Genomic DNA, 18,613 nt, shown 5'->3' on the forward strand with positions numbered 1-18,613 from the left:
GCGTAACCGACTTACGCCCAACGTACGTAAGTTGGTTGCAACTCTTATAAAGAAACGATTTTCGGCCAACCAGAAGGAAGGAATCAATTTCCATTGACCCTTAGTCGACAAGTAACCTCTATTCTGCCGTTTTGAGGGTCTAGAAGGCGGTCAGAAGGCCATTAAGCTGACAGGAGCAAAGATCTGAGAGATTTGAGAGTGAATTCATGTGGTTTGTTATCGTGGCCATGTTTAGCATTCCATTGTGATTCCATTATGTGTTTACTTTCTGATTTAGCTGTTAAAACCATTTACTTTGTGTTTATGATTGAATAAATCTTTGGATTTATGGTTTAATTGCTATCTGGATTGATTATTCTTATTTAATTCATTTTGTCAAGTTTGATTGAAGATCCATATGTGTAAAAGATTGTTGTTTTGTTTCCTATTGCTGAAGTAATAGAGTTTAGATGACCATCTAGCTGTGTTAATTTGAATTATAGTTGTCCAACGACCATTGGTGATTATGACTAGAGTTTTGACCAAAACCTAGGGTTAGGAGATAAAGTAATGAACTTTAATGTGTATGCATGAGTAGAATGACGATTCGATGCATGATTTAACTCCTAAGACCATTAGGGTTAAATAAGATCAAATCTTGCTTAATACGAACCAAATACTGATTTGCATGATTGTTTTTTCACCTGATCAATGAATTAATAATTGTGTTGAAATCAAAGGATTAGTAGGATGACCATTATGCTAGTCATATTAGGAATCGGTGAATAATGAATAAATATTCATTGTATCAGTAGTTAGCCATTAATTTGAGATGTAATTTATCTAGACCAAAGTACTTAAAGAAATTTGTCTTTAGTCAGTTTATCGATATTTGATGTTAAGTGGTATTTAAAGTATTTAATAAAACTCTTCTTATTACTTATATGTTTTGTGTAACCTACAATCAAACATTCTAAAGTTAATTCGCCACCATTCCCCTTGTGTTCGACACCTGTTCTTACCACAACTATATTATTACACGATTAGGTTCACTGCCTAGTGTGTGTGTTAGTCCGGTTGCGATAAAATCAATTTTATAAATTTAAAATCTGAGCAATTAATATATATATAGTAAGGCATGTGGAAGATATGGTGGATAACCTATTGACCCATGTTCAAATCCTGGCACCACTCAGCCCTTGTGGCCATGGAGGTTCGCCTGCAGTGACTCCAGGGCATGAGGCAAAGCCTCATGTTTGCAGCGGGGGATTAGTCGGTGCGCGAAAGCTGGCCCGGAAACCCTCGTTAGGAAAGTTCCCTTTCCAAAAAAAATAATAAATAAACAAAGTAATGAACGAATAGTAGCCCTAAAATAAATAATTATATATCAAGGGTTGGTCTCGGGGAGCTAATTGTCACAATTTTAGAAGTCGGGGGTTAAAAGTGTATGTTTCGGATTGATTTCGTAAAGATTTCTGAAGTCAGGGTGTGTTTGGTAAATTATTGGACTTTGATTGAAAGGATTTTGGAAGGTTGAGGGTTAAATGGTAACTTATGGGCCTAGAATGGTAATGAATTATTAAAGATGGGGTTATTGGGTAAATAATGGATTGAAGTTGAAAAAGAATTTAGAGGGAGGGGCTAAAAGTGGATTATGGACAAAGATTTTATGTGACCGGATATAAACCCGTCACCTTCTCCATACCAAACCCTAAACCTAGTTATTATGTCTCAGCCGCCACCACTTGTTTTCTTTCATCCTCCGGTCATCCATGGCCGCCAACGACTGCCGCGCAGCCGACGTCGCCGCCATTCATGGGATCCGTCAGCCATCCAGCTCATTCGTTGCTTCCGTCGCCGGCAAGGATCACGAGTAGTCACCGCCATGTTCTGCCAACAAAGCTGTGAACCGCAAGGACCAGCGACCCGCTACTCCCGTGGACCGCTCAGACCACAACACCCTCCTCCGTCTTCTTCTGCCGTTGCACGGTCGCCGTAGCCGCCATTCCGGGCGGTTGTTGCGGCTGGAGTCCTTCTCCAACTGCCTTGCGCCACCACGAGTGTGGAATGAGATCGGGTTGCACTTCGGTGTTGAGCTCACGACGAGCATGTTCGTGTGGACGTGTGTTGCTTGGCTGAGACTCAAGAAAGCTCACCACCACCGTGAGGTGGTGGCTGTCAACGCAAACCACCGCCTGCCGCCACTTCTACGTCCTCCTGCCGTCGCCAACTGCCACCAAAATAGTGGATGTGCTCCTGTTCCGGGCAAAGAAAGTGTGTGCACTACAAGAAATTTAGGCTTTTACTCACACATATTATGTGATGGTAAAAGCCACTTATGTGTTGGAAATTATCTATACCTACACATAAATTAAGTGTTAACATGTGTTGGCTCATGATTGTACATATAGATATAGATATGTACCTACACATAGGTGATGTGTAGCCATAGAATAAGCAATACCTACACACGTATGTGTGAGTAAAACTATTAAGTATGTGTGGGTAAAGGTCTCATATGATGTTTTGGGATGATGACATGGCCAATGACGTGGTCAATGACATAGACGATGGCATAATGTGAATTGATGACGTGGATGGTACATGTCAACTTACGTGGCATACCCTTACAAAGTGTTAGTGCAACATGTCACAAAATATGTGTAGGTAAAGTCATTTTTATGTGTAGGTAAATTTGATAGTTTTGTGGTTATAGCTTTTTTAAGTGTAGGAAAAAATATAAATGTGTTGGTAAAAATATAATTATGTGTAGGCATTAACCACAATATATGTAGGTAATTATGATTCAATATGTAGAAAAGAAATACAAACTGTGTTGCTATAATTAGGAACATATCTGGGCAAAACTATTTGTAATTAAAATAAAGTTAGAACATAAAAGTTCAAACCACAAATGAAAAACCATGTACTACACTTGAAATAAATGAACTAAAAAACAAAAAACTAGTTATAATGAAAGTACTAAACATCCTTCTATATGATCAAACTCATCAATATTCTCACCATGATACTGTCTAGAACGGGTGTGGGTTGATGTATCACAGTCGGATGTATCATCTTCTGATTGTCCCGATGATGTACTTGAAGGAGGAGGCATGATATTTTTCTCAATCATCTTTTGTTCCATAATTGCACATCTTTTTTCATCTTTCGAACATCATCCACTAATTCATCATAAGTAGGGCACTTTGAATTCTTAGTATTACTTGTGGTGTTACTAACAACAAGATCACGTCCCCACCCTGACAAATGAATGGAGCTTCGTCAAAGTACCTTCTCTAGAATCGACTTGTCGCTCATTGTGTCCATGGTATGTTCATTTCTCAGTTTCATCATTTCTTCTTGTTAGCACAAAACATAAGGAAAGTAAAGTAAAACCCATTAGTTATTAACTAATGTAAATTTATTAGGGGTTGCAATGGGTAAGTACAATGCCTAAGAATTTACAAGTACAATTTTTAATCCGTTTTAATAAGAAAATAAGAAATGAGCAACTAAACTTACATATTTTTTAGTTGCATCAGTAGATCTCCATCCTTTTTCCTCATCCCAATGTGTAAGATTGGATTGGGTCGATATCTTTTGAGATTGGAGGGATTGGATCTGGTTGCAACAATTATATTAGTAAAGTTAAAAACTATTAATCTAGTTTGCTTTGGAATTTTATATTGTGTTTACAACTTATAAAATACTTTATAACAACATACTTAGAATTTTTTTTTTTAACAAAATAGCCATGTACTTATACCTTTTAACCCTTGACATCCATTTAGTTACACCTCTTTACCCATAAGAGCCTTATCAGTTTCTACTATACAACCCTTTAAGTTGTACCCTTCATCGTGTTTCTTTCAAGCATATTAGTAAGTATTGCAAAAAAAGACCAAAACTTACTGTGAACACACTAAGACACACAACCTTGGCAATAGAAAAAAGCATTTGATGTTATGACTCGTACTACATGTCAACATACATGATGTTAAAATTGAAAAATAAAACCATCGAGTTTACCTGATTGACATCCCTAACCATAATATAAACATATATATTTAATGTAGTAAAGTTCATCTGAGGAAAATGGGATAAAATATTGCCTGAACTTGATGTGTTGTATGAAGTAGTATGTTGTCCATCTTGTCTACCTAGTCCACCTCATCTACCTCTTCCGCCTCTTTTTGAGATTATGCTCTTTGTAACTGTAAAAAAAATATTTTATAACTCGATCGTATAATCATAGTATGAGAGATTCAATTTTAGAGTCTAAACCACAAAAGACTGGATATGCAAATCAATTACCAAACAACAAACCTTGTACATTGTAATTCAAATCAGTTTAGAGAAAGGCATTGATGAGCAGATAAAAAATATAAGTGAATATGGGCAATGTGATAAGTGAAGACTTCGTGATGATATGTTACCAGGAATTGACCGTCAGACTTTGCCCTCGTTCTTCCGCCTTGATTTCTCGAAGCTTTGTCACTACTATTAGGGCTTTTGTGGGTTTTGGTGGGACGATCGCTAGCGAAGAACCGTTTCCCTCTATATACTCCATGATGTTCGTGGATTTAGGAAGAGATTACGTCCAAATTCAAAATGGCGCCATCGTGAATGTAGGATGGGATCAACCCAAATCATACCTAGTTATGCATGTATCTTTCCTTTATCATATCATTCCCTTTATATTTTAGAAACATATGTTTCAATTTTCACCACTGTCAAAGCTATTTTTTAATACAATATTTCTTTATATTTAAAAATTCAAAATATTTTTATTCTTATATATTCATAATTAATGTATGTGTAAGCATAAGAAGTAGACATGTATTACAGTTCAAGATACTTTTATCCACATATTAAATATGTATTAGATGTTTTTAACATTTATTATGTTTAGCTATACATTTGTAAATTAATATTATGTGTCGATAAAAATTAATGAATTACGAATACATAATTTATCTTTTATATATATATATATATATATATATATATATATATATATATATATATATATATATATATATATATATATATATATATATATATATATATATATATCCAATTAATTTCCCACGTCATTCTTTTAAAAAAAATATTTGTTTTATTTTAGCTACACATTTTTATGTAAAAAATATGTGTCGGTAAATAAAGGAATACCCATACATACATATAATTTTTATTACCCACGTCATTTTCAATAAAGAAAGTTTAAAATGTTTTTCGTTACATTTAACTACACATTTGTATATAAATATTATGTGTAGATAAACCTCAATGAATTACCAACACATACATCCAACTTTTAAGATTGTGTTGGCGATTTACCAACACACTAATACAATTTGTCATATGTGTAGGTAATTTTACTTGTCATCAAACATAAATTTTGGAGGGAAATTTTCCCACCACAATAAAATCTTAGTAAAAAGTATTACCTACATATATTAAATGTCAATTGTTATTAAAAAGTTTTTTGTCAATTACCCACACATATAAAACTATGTGTAGGTACTTACCAACACATTAATATATGTGGGTGGTAAAGACCTTACTTTCTTGTAGTGGTGGGTGTGTTTTCTATTGTTAGTGTGTGTTGTGTGTGTGTTTTGTCTAGCCGGAAAAACCAAGAAAGTCACCACCACTACCGTGAGGTGGTGGCTACCACCTTGTACCACCGCCAGCCACCACAAGGGTGGCTGTGTGTGTGTTTATCATAGTGTGTGTGTTTAGTTTAGGGTATTGCATTGTAAAATTTTAATTGGTGATGAAATAATGAAAAGAAAACCCATAACCACCACCGTGAGGTGGTGGCTGCCGCCTCACACCGCCACCAGCCGCCGTGTTGGGTGGCGGTGTGCTTGTTGTGTTTTGATTCATTGGGATGCTTGGACAAATGGACTAAAACCCTAATGGGCCTAATAAAACCGTAATGGGCCTAATAAACCCTAATTGATCTAAAGATTTAGTTTTGGGCCTATTGGGTTATGATTGGGTTGGAAACCCTAATTAGTGTTTAGAAAACCCTAATTTTGGAATCATGGGCTTGGACTTATCGGGACCCGTATTTTGGGACATTGGAATTTGATCATGTATAAAGCCCGACTACACCATATGATTTATCTTGTAGAGTAATGGACTTAATGGATTAAGTCCTTAATGGGTTAAGTGAGAAACACTTAACCCTAATCGTCATTTTATGTGAAAACCCTAAATTCACTTGGGCCTTTCTATTGGGCTTGGATGATTGGGCCAGTAATGGGCCATCCAAGAATAATCATATGGACTAGAATAATTTAATGGGCTTTAGGGTAAGGCCCATGTGAGGGGTTTGGGCCCAATTTGGAAAATTAGGCCAAAGGTGGGCCATAATTGGGCCTTTATGATTATGAGATATTGGGCCTTGAGGATTATGAGAGGTTCGACCATTGGAATGTCAATGTTTGGACTGGACTAAATGGTTGGGCCTTAGGGTAAGACCTTGTAAAGGTTTGGGCCCAATTTGGAAAAATGGGCCATATGTTGGGCTTTGACTCATAGTTGACTTTTGGGCCTTTGGATTGGTCCTTGGGCTTGAATAAAGCTAAGTTAGGGGTAAAGTAGTATTTACCCCAAGTATGTACTTATGATTTTCGTGTTGGAACCCAATTATTAATTGGGTATTGTTTTGATATTGACAGTTCGGGAAGCTGTCATCCAGTAGCCAGGGTTTTGTCTGCAGGACTTCAACAGTGTGAGGTGAGTTACCTTCCAGTAGAAGTGGGTCTACGGCCACAATGTCGACCCACTAGTAGGAGTTGTTTGTTAGATCAATGTCTTTGTGATAATTATTTGGTATGCCATTATCTGTTATGTTTGTGTGCTAGGATGCTCTGTGATACATGTTAGTAGTAGTAGGGGTGAAATAGTCCCCGGATACCGGTTGAAAGATAACGAAGGGGTCATCAGAACCCATGCCTGCCTAGTAGTACGTTATGTTACGTTATTATGTGGTAGTGGTAGGGGGTGAAATAGTCCCCGGTTACCGGTTGAAAGATACCGAATGGGAGGTTAGCTCTCGGTTATCGGTTGAAAGATACCGAAGGGGAGGCCAGCTCTTGGATATCGGTTGAAATATACCGAAGGGTTAGGTCGGGCACCCGGATATGCCTGACTGTATACTTAGGTATGTTATGTTATGTTACTATGTGGTAGTGATCGGGGGTGAAATAGTCCCCCGATATCGGTTGAAAGATACCGAAGGGGTAGGCCAACACCCGGATATGCTTGGCAGTATGTGTTATGTATGGTATGTGGTATGATGGGGGAACTCACTAAGCTTCGTGCTTACGGTTTTCAGTTTTGGTTTCAGGTACTACATTTTCAAAGGAAAGGAGTCGGCTCGATCGCAACGCATCACACTATCTTTTCCGTACATGAGATCTTTGGGATTACACTCTGATATGGTTTTATGATAATATGTTTTGATTATTGACACTTTGGTTTTGACATGAGATATTATTATGAATGTTTTTATACTATTGGTTTTATATAATAACTTAATTAAAATGAAATTTTTGGTCATGAATTTTGGGATGTTACAACTTGGTATCAGAGCCTTGGTTTGAGGGATTCGGGCACACTCTCGGGTGTGTCTGGACTCAAACTAAGGACTTGGTATGAAATTTTTTCAAAAGAAAATCATTTTATAAAAAGAATTTCGAAAAGAATATTAAAATATAAAGAACTCTAAAAAGAACAAGGCGTGTGATGCGTGCAATCAGCCAAGCTCAAGTAAGTTTCCCCAAGATACCCATACATGTTATGTTATGATATGATTATGAGAACTGCATGCTAGATTAGGGCCAAGGATCTAGGAAGGATGCCTTATATGCCTACTGTATGTGTATGAGAACTACATGCTAGATTAGGTCTAAGGATCTATGAAGATGCCTTATATGCCTGTTGTATGTGCTTGTTGAGCTGCATGATAGTACTGATCAGTCAGTGATAGGATAGCCTGTTTAGGTTATGTCTGATTGTATGAGCCTTAGAATCTCATGCCATTATAGATTCCTGATAAGAGGATAGAATGATCTGACTGGAATGTATTGGTTATATTTTCCATTGTTTGAATGCTGCTTGCTTTGTGCTTTGTGGGACTCTTAGTAATGTGAGCTAGCTATTAAGTGAATATGCTAAGTCACATGTGGCACAGGCTGGATAATCTCAGAGTGATAGATTTGACCCTATTGCGCAACTCTTGTCTGAGTCCAACCGTTATAGGGTTGAGTCTTTTACTCGAAGGATTATTTGATCTCTGTTGCATGTGGCTATATTCATGAGGTAGCTAGTTGACATTACTGGGAATCTTTCAGCAGCTGAGGACTGGGTGGGTTTGGGAACCTAGGGAAGCCTAGGAAATGATTTAGTGGGTTTGGTTGCGCTGTTAGCGAGCATACATGGTATCAGTTTGAGAGGGTGACCTGGAGGATTCGGGATGATTCTTGAGGAAAGTATGGATAGATGTGGAAGGTAGTATTGGGCCCGTACTATTGAAAGCACAAGATCCATACTCAAATCGGGGAAAGTCTTGAAGAGTCCAGGAAGCCTGTGGGATAAGGATTCTTGGGTATATTCGGATCTCTTGAATGTCAGTTCGGTATAGTGTTGAGCACTCAAGAGTGGGACTTGGATTCTGGTTCCGGCTCAGGAGCAGGGCCTGGGCCAATCGATGCGCGATCGCGGGAGTTCAGCTCATCAGAGATTACTCGCAGAGTTTTAGGAATGGACCTCGGTGGTCTTTTGTTCAGCCAAGGAAGGAATTAAGGGAGCTCTTGGTAGTCGTCTCGGGGACTTTCGGGCCAAAATTGTTGCAGGGCAGTTAGGGGTTCATCTGAAACCCAACGTCTGTGGATTCTTAGAATCCTTCAGGAAGGAGGATTCTATAGTTGTTTCCTGTCATCAAGATCATAATTTCGTCAGATGTTCACGGGTATGTCATCTTCTGCCACTTTAAAGTGGATATTGGGAATCTGTATCGCTTCAGAGTTGTGAGTGAGTTTGGATAAGTCAGATCTCGGGTCGGTTCTCTGCTACTGTCTGGGTTGTCAAGGATTGCTATATGCCATTCTGCATGCTGAGAAAAGTCCTTGATGAACCTACAGAGGGACGTATCTCGCGAAGTGGGTTTCGCGTGTACCGTTATCATTCCAGATCTTTGTCGGGATCTGTGCAAGAGTATTATTTAGAGGATATTGGGTTAGGATTAGAGCGATAGTTCTCCAGGGAAGTCAGAGTTCAATGGTTCTATCATTGTTCGGGTATGGTCGACGGTTGTCTATGGAAGAACTTTGGAGTTCAAGGCACCACCGTTGCTAGGGAAGGACTGGTAGCATGAAGATGGTAGTGTCAGTTGCGGGTGTTAGATGCATAAGTGTTCGGACATTGGATGTTCAAGAGAAATGTACTTTCGCATGGGCTGTGTTCGGTTAAGAGTTCAATGGTGCTGCGAGATTGGAAGTGGGGACGAGGATTTGTCAGCCAGGGTGAAGATTATGGCCTCCAGTTGTCAGCATGGGAGGTGGATAGAGATGTTAGACTGGACCAGATTTCAAGAGTACTCTTCAAGATTTTGGAGGATGGGCAATCTTAGGGTTTAACTGGTAAGTGATCGCTAGCATTGGTAAGCATAGGAGGTCATGAGTGGACTATTAGGAAACAAGAAGGATTGGGAATCCTTCAATTCTAACGTGTTGTGAAGACTTAGTCGAATCTAAGTGGGGGAGAAGAATCGGAATACGCAACCCCGATAGACCGAAGAATCGGAAATCCCATGTTCGTTGGCGATAGAGACTCGCAACGGACACTCTAGCTTTCCTACTGGCAAACCGAACTCCCTACTAAATGTTTGAGAGACAAACGACCGACTCGCCCCCAAGTCAAATAATACCAAAGCAGGTAAGGAGTTCACTAAAAATGTACCTAACCACAGGTACAAACATATAAGTATAAAACAGATATAATCAGTAAGATAAGGGATAGAAACATACCAACAACCACGTCCAGTGCTGCTTTGGCCTCCTCGGCTGTAAGCTGGAAGGCGTGTCCCTGGGCCCTCGGGGGCGCTGATCGACCCTGAACCTCGTTAGTAATCCTCAGTGTAGTCGGCGTTGGATCCTGCGCCGACCTGGATGCGAGCTGTGGACAGTTGGTCTTCACATGACCAACCTAATGACAGTGGTAGCAGATCCTCATATCCTAAACTGGGGCTGCCTGGCGACAATCCTTCGCATAATGCCCCTCCTTGCCACACTTGCGGCACGCACTGCCTAACCTGCGAACCCCGAGTGACCCTTCTCGCATTTTCCACAAGTGCGGCCCTGCTGTCCCCCTGACCTGGAATCAGCGGTCTTAGACCGCTTTGGCGCCGGCTGTGACTGTGCCAGGGTCTGCCGCTGCTCCCTCAACTGCAGCTCAATCTCCAACTCACGCCGCCTAGCGGCCTCCTGTAACTCCAGAAAAGTATCACATCGCTGGGTAGCAACAAACTGTCGAATATCAGTCTTGAGCATGCTCAGATAACGTGTCATCTGATCCTGCTCAGAAGCAAACTCCGGGCAGGACATAGCCCTCTCAGTGAACATGCGGGTGATCTCCGTCACCGTCTCGCCATCCTGTCTTAGATCCAAAAACTCATGAGCTAACCATTCTCGCTCGACCCATGGAATGTAGCGAGCGCGGAACATATCCATGAACTGCTCCCAAGTAACAGCAGCTCTCTGGTCATCCGAATAAGACCCAATCATCAGTCTCCACCAGTCCTTTGCCCCGGACCTCAGCAAGTTCAGGGCACATCTGACCTTCTGGTCAGTAGGACACGAGCACGTGAAGAAACACCCTTCCACGTCAGATAGCCACCTCATGGATTTGATGGGGTCCTGAGTCCCATCAAAAGTAGGGGGCTTCGTGTTGTCGAAGTCCCGATACTGAAAAGCCCGACTGGCTCCCAACCCTGCCGTCGATACTGCCGTTGTAGCTGCTGCGGCAGCCGCCTCAATGAGGGCTGCATAGCGATCATCGAAATACTCCACCATAACGGTCTTTATAGACCCAAACATCTCCGGCAACTGAGCCCGGAACATAGCAGCAACGACATCATGCAGGATCTCCCGGATCCTGTCATCCATCTCATCTGGTCGATAGTCTCGGGCGCTGTCGGCGCCTCCTGTCCGCCCTCTCCTGATCCTGACCCGGATCCAGTCACGAATCGTCGTGTAACCACTATGCTGGAAACATACCAAAAAGATATCAGATATTCCACATAACAATCTGGGAACCAACTCCCAATAAAACCCTAGGGGTTGTGACGTCCTTGCTACGCGTATGGGTCATGTGCTTTAAGTAGTACGGGCCCATACTACCTTCCACACCTACCCATATTTGTCTCAAATATCATCACAACGCCCTAACAATATACATATGCATGGTGATCGCTCAATCCTCTCTCCAAGAGGGAAGCTAACTATCTCATAACCGACAGACTCATCCATGAAACTTCCACCAACCCTGCAGCACTCGTGTATGCTAGCCATACATAACATTGGACCGTATAGACTTTCGAATACCTGATCCTACCCTAAGCCCTTCATCAAACAAGAACAGGAAATAAGGCCAAACCAAACATTCTCAAGCTATAAGAGCTTAATTATGTACAGCTGTAATGCATACACTAAGCAACTACAGTAATGATGTCAATTTAATATAAGGAAAACCCTAGGCTATCATGCATCATATAATCAGACAATTCTATCATGCAATTCCTAAAGATCCCTAGCCTAGTACTAGCATGTTGTTCTAACATATCACATAATCAAATAATCCGTAAGGTATTTTGGGGTTTATGACTTAAGACCCTTCATAAGGTCTGAAAGGACGACTTACTGGGTCAAGAACATGCCATGATCAAGAATCACCATTTTTGGGACAAAATATGTCTTAAAGGAAGAAATGCCTAGATCTACAAAATGGAGTTATCAAGATGCAAACTTTATACCTACTCGAGATTGCTAACAAGAAGGAAATCTGTAACATCCATAAAAATCATGCCAAATTTGAAATTTTTAAAACATTTCAAAACCCATGATTATTACAAAACTTGTTTTCAAAATAGTATAATGTCAAAGTATCCCAAAATCAAATCATAAAATCAGAAGATATGAGGAGCGGTACGATCACGCCTTCGCCTTCCCGCGATCATGAGAAGTACCTGAAACAATAATCGATAAATGTAAGCTCGAGGGCTTAATGAGTTACCCCCAAAATACCAACGCCATAAACATATCAATAACATATAACACACACAACAAACAACATGCATAATGATCCATCAGCCTGACTGGTCCGCCTCGCAGGCCTTCAGCTTATCTGGACCGCTCTCCGAGTCTTCGACACGTCTGGACCACCTCGTAGGGCCTACATCCTATTCGGACCGCTCGCCGGGCCTTTGGTCTGACTGGCATGCCCTCCTGGGCTTGTAATCTTTACGGGCCGCCCTGGGTATGTTGGCCTTCAACACAAAGCAGGACCGCCTCAACCCAACTCCCAGTCAACAAACATATGCACATAATATCATACGCTAGCATATATAACAGTCAACTGATCTAACAGATCATCAATCATAGCAACATCCTATAACCAGGATACATACCTAACCAGTCACTAACATAACATCATCCTATATACCAAGATACCGACCTAACCAGGTCACTAGCATATCATCATCCTATATACAAGGATACCGACCTAACCAGGTCACTAAGCATATCACCATCCTAACTACCAGGATGTAAATCAATGAGTATATAATGCAATAAACCCGAATACAAATCCGATAAGGGCCGACATTGGTGCCTTAGACCCTTTTGATATAGTGAGGAGAACTCACCTCACAACTGTCGAACTGAAGTGATAAGCTCAAACTCTCGAACCACAGCCACGAACTCCACCACCTATATTTACCATAAACCCATTTCCATAAATTTCCAAGTTACCAAAATACCCCTAGAAGTCAACTGGTCAACCCTTGGTCAAAGTCAAATTCAACGGTCAAAGTCAACAATCCATGTTGACCCAACTCGTCGAGTGCAGCTAGGAACTCGTCGAGTTCCTTAAGGGTTCAGAAGGTCGTAAAGTCCTTACTGACTCGCCGAGTTTACTACCAACTCGTCGAGTCTATGCGTGTTCATAAGTCGAGTAAACCCTAACTGGCTAGTCGAGTCATCCTAATGACTCGCCGAGTTCGCGCAGAAACCTTCAAAGCTAATCTTATCTGGACTCGTCGAGTTGGCCATACAACTCATCGAGTCTCTTCAGCCTTTCTCCATTCAGATGATTATAAGCCACCCCAAAGCTCCATATTGCAGATCTGAGTTCCTAGGGCATACTTCCTACGTAAAGTTGCAAACTTTACGTACATGCAAGGTGTTAATGGCCAAAATCAATCTAGAGAAGTGGTTCTAAGTGAGGATAAGGCATTATCTTGCTAAAGGCTAAAACTTTATGACCATAAGAACCAAGATGAGCCTAGATCTGAAGTTGCAACTTCAGATCATGTTCAATACCCGAAATGAAACACCAATCAAGCTAAAATGGCCCTAATCTCAAACATAAAGAAATCTAGATAGAAGGAAGCTTAAGGTGACGACTTGTTACCTTCAAGTGCTGCAAAATGGAGTAGATTTCAGATCCCTCAACTGTTCCTTGCTCAAAGCTTATTAATCTTCAAGCTCCTTTCACCAAGATCCAACTTCCAAGCTTAAAACACACAAATATGGAGAGAAAATGTGATTTAGGGTTTCTGGACTCAAAGGAGGCTGTAAGGGAGGCTAATGACCCTTTAAATAGGGTGCAAAACCCCGGAAATTAGGGTTTCATCCTCCAGATCCAACTCGTCGAGTCAGTCCTTCAAATTGTCGAGTTGGTGACTTAAAACCCTTAACCAAAACCGTGCCTACTCGACGAGTCAGGGCATCTAACTCGTCGAGTCGACCTTTCAAATGGAAATATAAGACTGAAAAGTTTATACCTGAGAGTCGGGGTGTTACAAAATCCCATATCCAAGATGCTTCAAATATCCAAGCTCTTCTCAGCAATTTCTTCTTCTTCAAGAACTCCTCCAAAACACTCCAGTGTGCTCAAACTTCACTCTTCTCACTTAGGGTTTGCTTGGGGTTGTTTTTTCACAGAGGGAGGCTGATGAAGAGATGATATATGAGGTTATAATGGGGTTTAAGTATGGACTAAACCCTAAAAATTAGGGTATGCACATTCCTTACGTATGCCTTGTGTACGAGGTGTACGCCCTAGTACGCCTAGCGTACACAATGTACGCTCAACGTACTAATCTTGGACAAAATTACCATTTTGCCACTATGGGCCATTTTGCTATCATTTTCAATCCCAAGGGCTAAAATACAATATTATTCAAACATAGGGTTGAAACTGAAATTACATTGACATCGGGATGTTACAACATCTCTACTCAATCCTTTTGTAAGCGGATCTGCACTGTTATCCTTTGACTTCACCCAGTCAATCGTGATAACCCCCGTAAAGATTAGTTGTCATATCCTTTTACGTCTACATATAATGTGCCTTGATTTCCCATTATACATTGTACTTTGAGCCCTACCAATTGCTGATTGGTTATCATAATGTATACATATGGTCGTTACCGGCTTAGGCCATTCGGGAATGTCCTCTACAAATTGACGTAGCCACCATGCCTCTTCAACACAAATCTATAAGGCTATAAATTTAGATTCCATCATAGATATAGATATAACTGTTTTCTTGGACGATTTCCAAGCTACGCCAGCACCTCCAAGTTTAAACACATATTCACTTGTAGATCTAGAATCCTTAATGTCAGATATCTAACTTGCATCAGTGTATCATTTGATAACTGTTGGATGTCTTCCATAATGCAGTCCATATTCTCGCATGTATCTCACATACCTTAGTAGCCTAGTAATCCTCTTCCAGTGTTCAGAACTGAGTTTACTAGTATATCTACTTAGTCTGCTCACAACATATGCTAAGTCAGGTCTGGTACAACTCATTAGATACATCAGGCTGCCAATAATTCTTGAATATTCCACTTGATTAACACCATCACCTCCATTTTTACGTAGATGTTGACTAATGTCAATTGGAGTTCTAGCTTTGCTAGTATCTCCCTTAGCAAAATTTTCAAGAATCTTATCCACATAGTTTGTTTGACTTAAAATCAAACCATTATGGGTTCTTGTGATCTTGACTCCAATAATCACATCCGCTAAACCCATATCTTTCATGTCGAACTTGGATTTCAACATATCCTTCATGGATTTTATCATCTTGTCTTCACTACCAATGATAAGCATATCATCAACATATAAACACAAGACGACATAACTATGAGTGGTTTTTTTCACATAGATACACTTATCACACTCATTGATTCTAAAACCACCTTCCATCATGAGTTGATCAAACTTTTGATGCCATTGTTTCAGAGCTTATTTTAATCCATATGGAGACTTAACAAGTTTACAAACCTTGTTCTCCTATCCCGAGGCAATGAATCCCTCAGGTTGATCCATATAAATTTCTTCTTCCAACTCCCCATTTAGAAAAGTAGTTTTCACATCCATTTGATGAACTTGTAGGTTTCTAATAGCTGCAATGGCAAGAACTAATCTAATGGATGTTATTCGCGTTACCGGCAAGCACGTATCAAAGTAATCTAGACCTTCATTTTGTCTATAACCTTTGATTACTAGCCTTGCCTTGTATTTATCAATACTGCCATCATGTTTCATTTTTCTCTTAAAAATCCAATGGTAACCAAATGGCTTGCTACCTGGAGGTAGATCCACTAGCTCCCACATATGATTTTGTAAGATAGATTCTACCTCATTTTTTATGGCTTCTTTCCATTGAGGTCCCTCAGAAGAAGTAACCGCCTCTTGGTAGGTTATAGGTTCAATTTCCACCACATAGGTGTAAAAATCATCACCAAATGATTTTTCAACTCTAGACCTCTTACTTCTTCTGAGTTCTATCTCTTCTTCCTTGGATTGAGCTTGTTCGTCCTCTCGATCAGGTTCGTTGTTTGGTAAAGATGGGCTTTCAACCTCCTTATTCAAACAAGGAAATACATCTTCAAAGATGAAGCATTCCTTGATTCCATTACTGTATTCTTATGTATCTCAGGATTCTTAGAATCATGCACAAGAAAGCAATATGCACTACTATTTTGTGCATATACAGTGAATACACAATCCAATATTTTAGGACCTAACTTTTGTACCTTAGGTGGTGGTACAACAACTTTGGCTAGGCACCCCCACTCTCGTAAGTACTTATATGATGGATTTCTTCCCATCCAAAGTTCATATGGTGTTTCATCATTTTCTTTGCAAGGTATCTTATTTAAAAGATAGTCGACAAATTAGCTTCCCCCCACATTGACTTGTTTACACCATAACTAATTAGCATGTAATTAACCATCTATTTCAAGGTACGATTCTTTCTTTCAGCAATGCCATTAGATTGAGGTGAATATGGTGATGTGAATTCATGACGAATTCCATTTTGAGCACAAAATTCAGCATATGGAAAAACGTATTCTCCACCCCTATCACTTCTAATTGCTTTGATTTTCTTGTCAAGTTGATTCTCAACTTCCTTTTTGGATAAGACAAACTTCTCCATTGCTTCATCTTTACTCTTAAGTAAATATATGTTGCAATATTTCGTGCTATCATCGATGAACGTAATGAAGTATTTGTTCCCACCTAGAGTAGGAACTGGTTTCAAATCACACACATTAGTGTGAATTAAATCAAGAAGTTCGGTGTTTCCTTTGATTGTTTGGAAAGATAATCTAGTTTGTTTGAATTCAACACATCTGGGACATTTGTGATTTGAGTCGATATTAAATTTTGGTATGTAGTCTAGTTTAACTAGACGTTTAATAGAATTGTAATTTACATGTCCTAAACGACCATGCCAAAGATTTGAACACTCAAGCATATAAGCAGATCTGGAACTTGCTTTATTCATTTCATTTGAAACCATTACATTCATTTTGAACATGCCATTCAAGGCATGTCCTTTTCCCACAAACATACCATTATTGGACAAAACAAACATGTCCGACTCAAACAAAAGCTTAAAGCCAAACTTATTCAACAAACCACCCGACACTAGATTCTTATGAAGTTCTGGAACATACAAAACATCCCTAAGCTTCACATCTTTCCTCGATGTCATTTTTAGAACGACAGCACCAACACCTTTGATATCCACGATAGCTACATTTCCCATGTAGAGTTTTTCACCATCTTCAACTTTCTTGTAGGTGTTGAAAACGCTCTTGTCATGACACACATGACGAGTAGTGCCTGTGTCAATCCACCACTCCTTTGAATTAGTATTCATGAGATTCACCTCCAAGACCATAACCATAGGATCAGTAATCATGGCCAACGTTGTGTTAGTATTACGGTTCAAGGAGCCTCCCATCATTCTTAAAAATATTCCAAATGAAAAATTAGAATGACAATACTAATCTGTTTACACAAAACATAATTTATTTACACAAAACAAACAAAAATGTTTACACAAAACAAAATAATTTGTTTACATAAAACAAATGAATAACACTATATTGAAAAAACACAAAACAACTGATTTAATCGAAACATACTCAATTGCAATAGTTTTAGAAAAACGTAGGAATCTTCCACCATTTTGAGAAATTCGATCCCCCCCCCCCCCCCTTAAACTTGAAGAAAACATGAAAAGATAGGGGTATGAACTCACCTTGAGTGATTTCCTAAGGTGGAAGGTTGAAGAATGGGAGTTTCAAGTCAAGCACACTTGAAGGATGCTTGAAGATTTGAAGATCCTAAGAACAAATGTGTCGATATTTGTGTGAATGATCCATGATTTGTATGAAGAAGTGTAAAATATTTAGGAGCTAAATGAAGAATCTTACCAAGAATGGAGGAAAACTCAAGAATACTCCTTGTCCAGAAGATCGTAATCTGAGAAGGAGGGAGAGAGAGAAGTGTGTTTTTGGTGAAGGAAAATGAGACTTTGAGTGTAAGGAATAAAGATCTCTTGGGTGGATTTGGTTAAGGCAAATCTGATGGAGTGTTGGGAGGAGTTGAAAGGACAATGATCTAACTAGGGAGTGTGTGAATAGTGATGTAAAGTGGGTGATTACTTTATGAATAAAATAATATGAGTCTTCGACGTTATTCTATGAAAATGTGATCTAACTCTTCAAGTTTTGGCATAAAATAGGAGTTTAGAGGGTTTAAGTCATGAAAAATGCGAGTTTGAGGAAGTTTCCGGCGTTAAAAACTCCTAAAATTGCAAAAAGGTCCGGAATTGTCAACATTCCAGAATGGGTCCGAAGTTGCGAGGGGTTCTGGAGGTCAAGAAGCCATTTTCGGAGTCAAAAGATGAGTTTCGAGGCTAGGCTTCAACTTCCGGAGTCATTCAGCACAATCCGGAGTCGGGAGGTGCGAAGCGGCGAGGTCCAGAGCAGGTTGGTGTTCAGAGATGCGAAGGAGTCCGGATC

Source organism: Lactuca virosa, chromosome 6, assembly GCF_052849685.1.
Source record: "Lactuca virosa cultivar CGN04683 chromosome 6, Lactuca_virosa_CGN04683_v6, whole genome shotgun sequence".
NCBI lineage: Eukaryota > Viridiplantae > Streptophyta > Magnoliopsida > Asterales > Asteraceae > Lactuca > Lactuca virosa.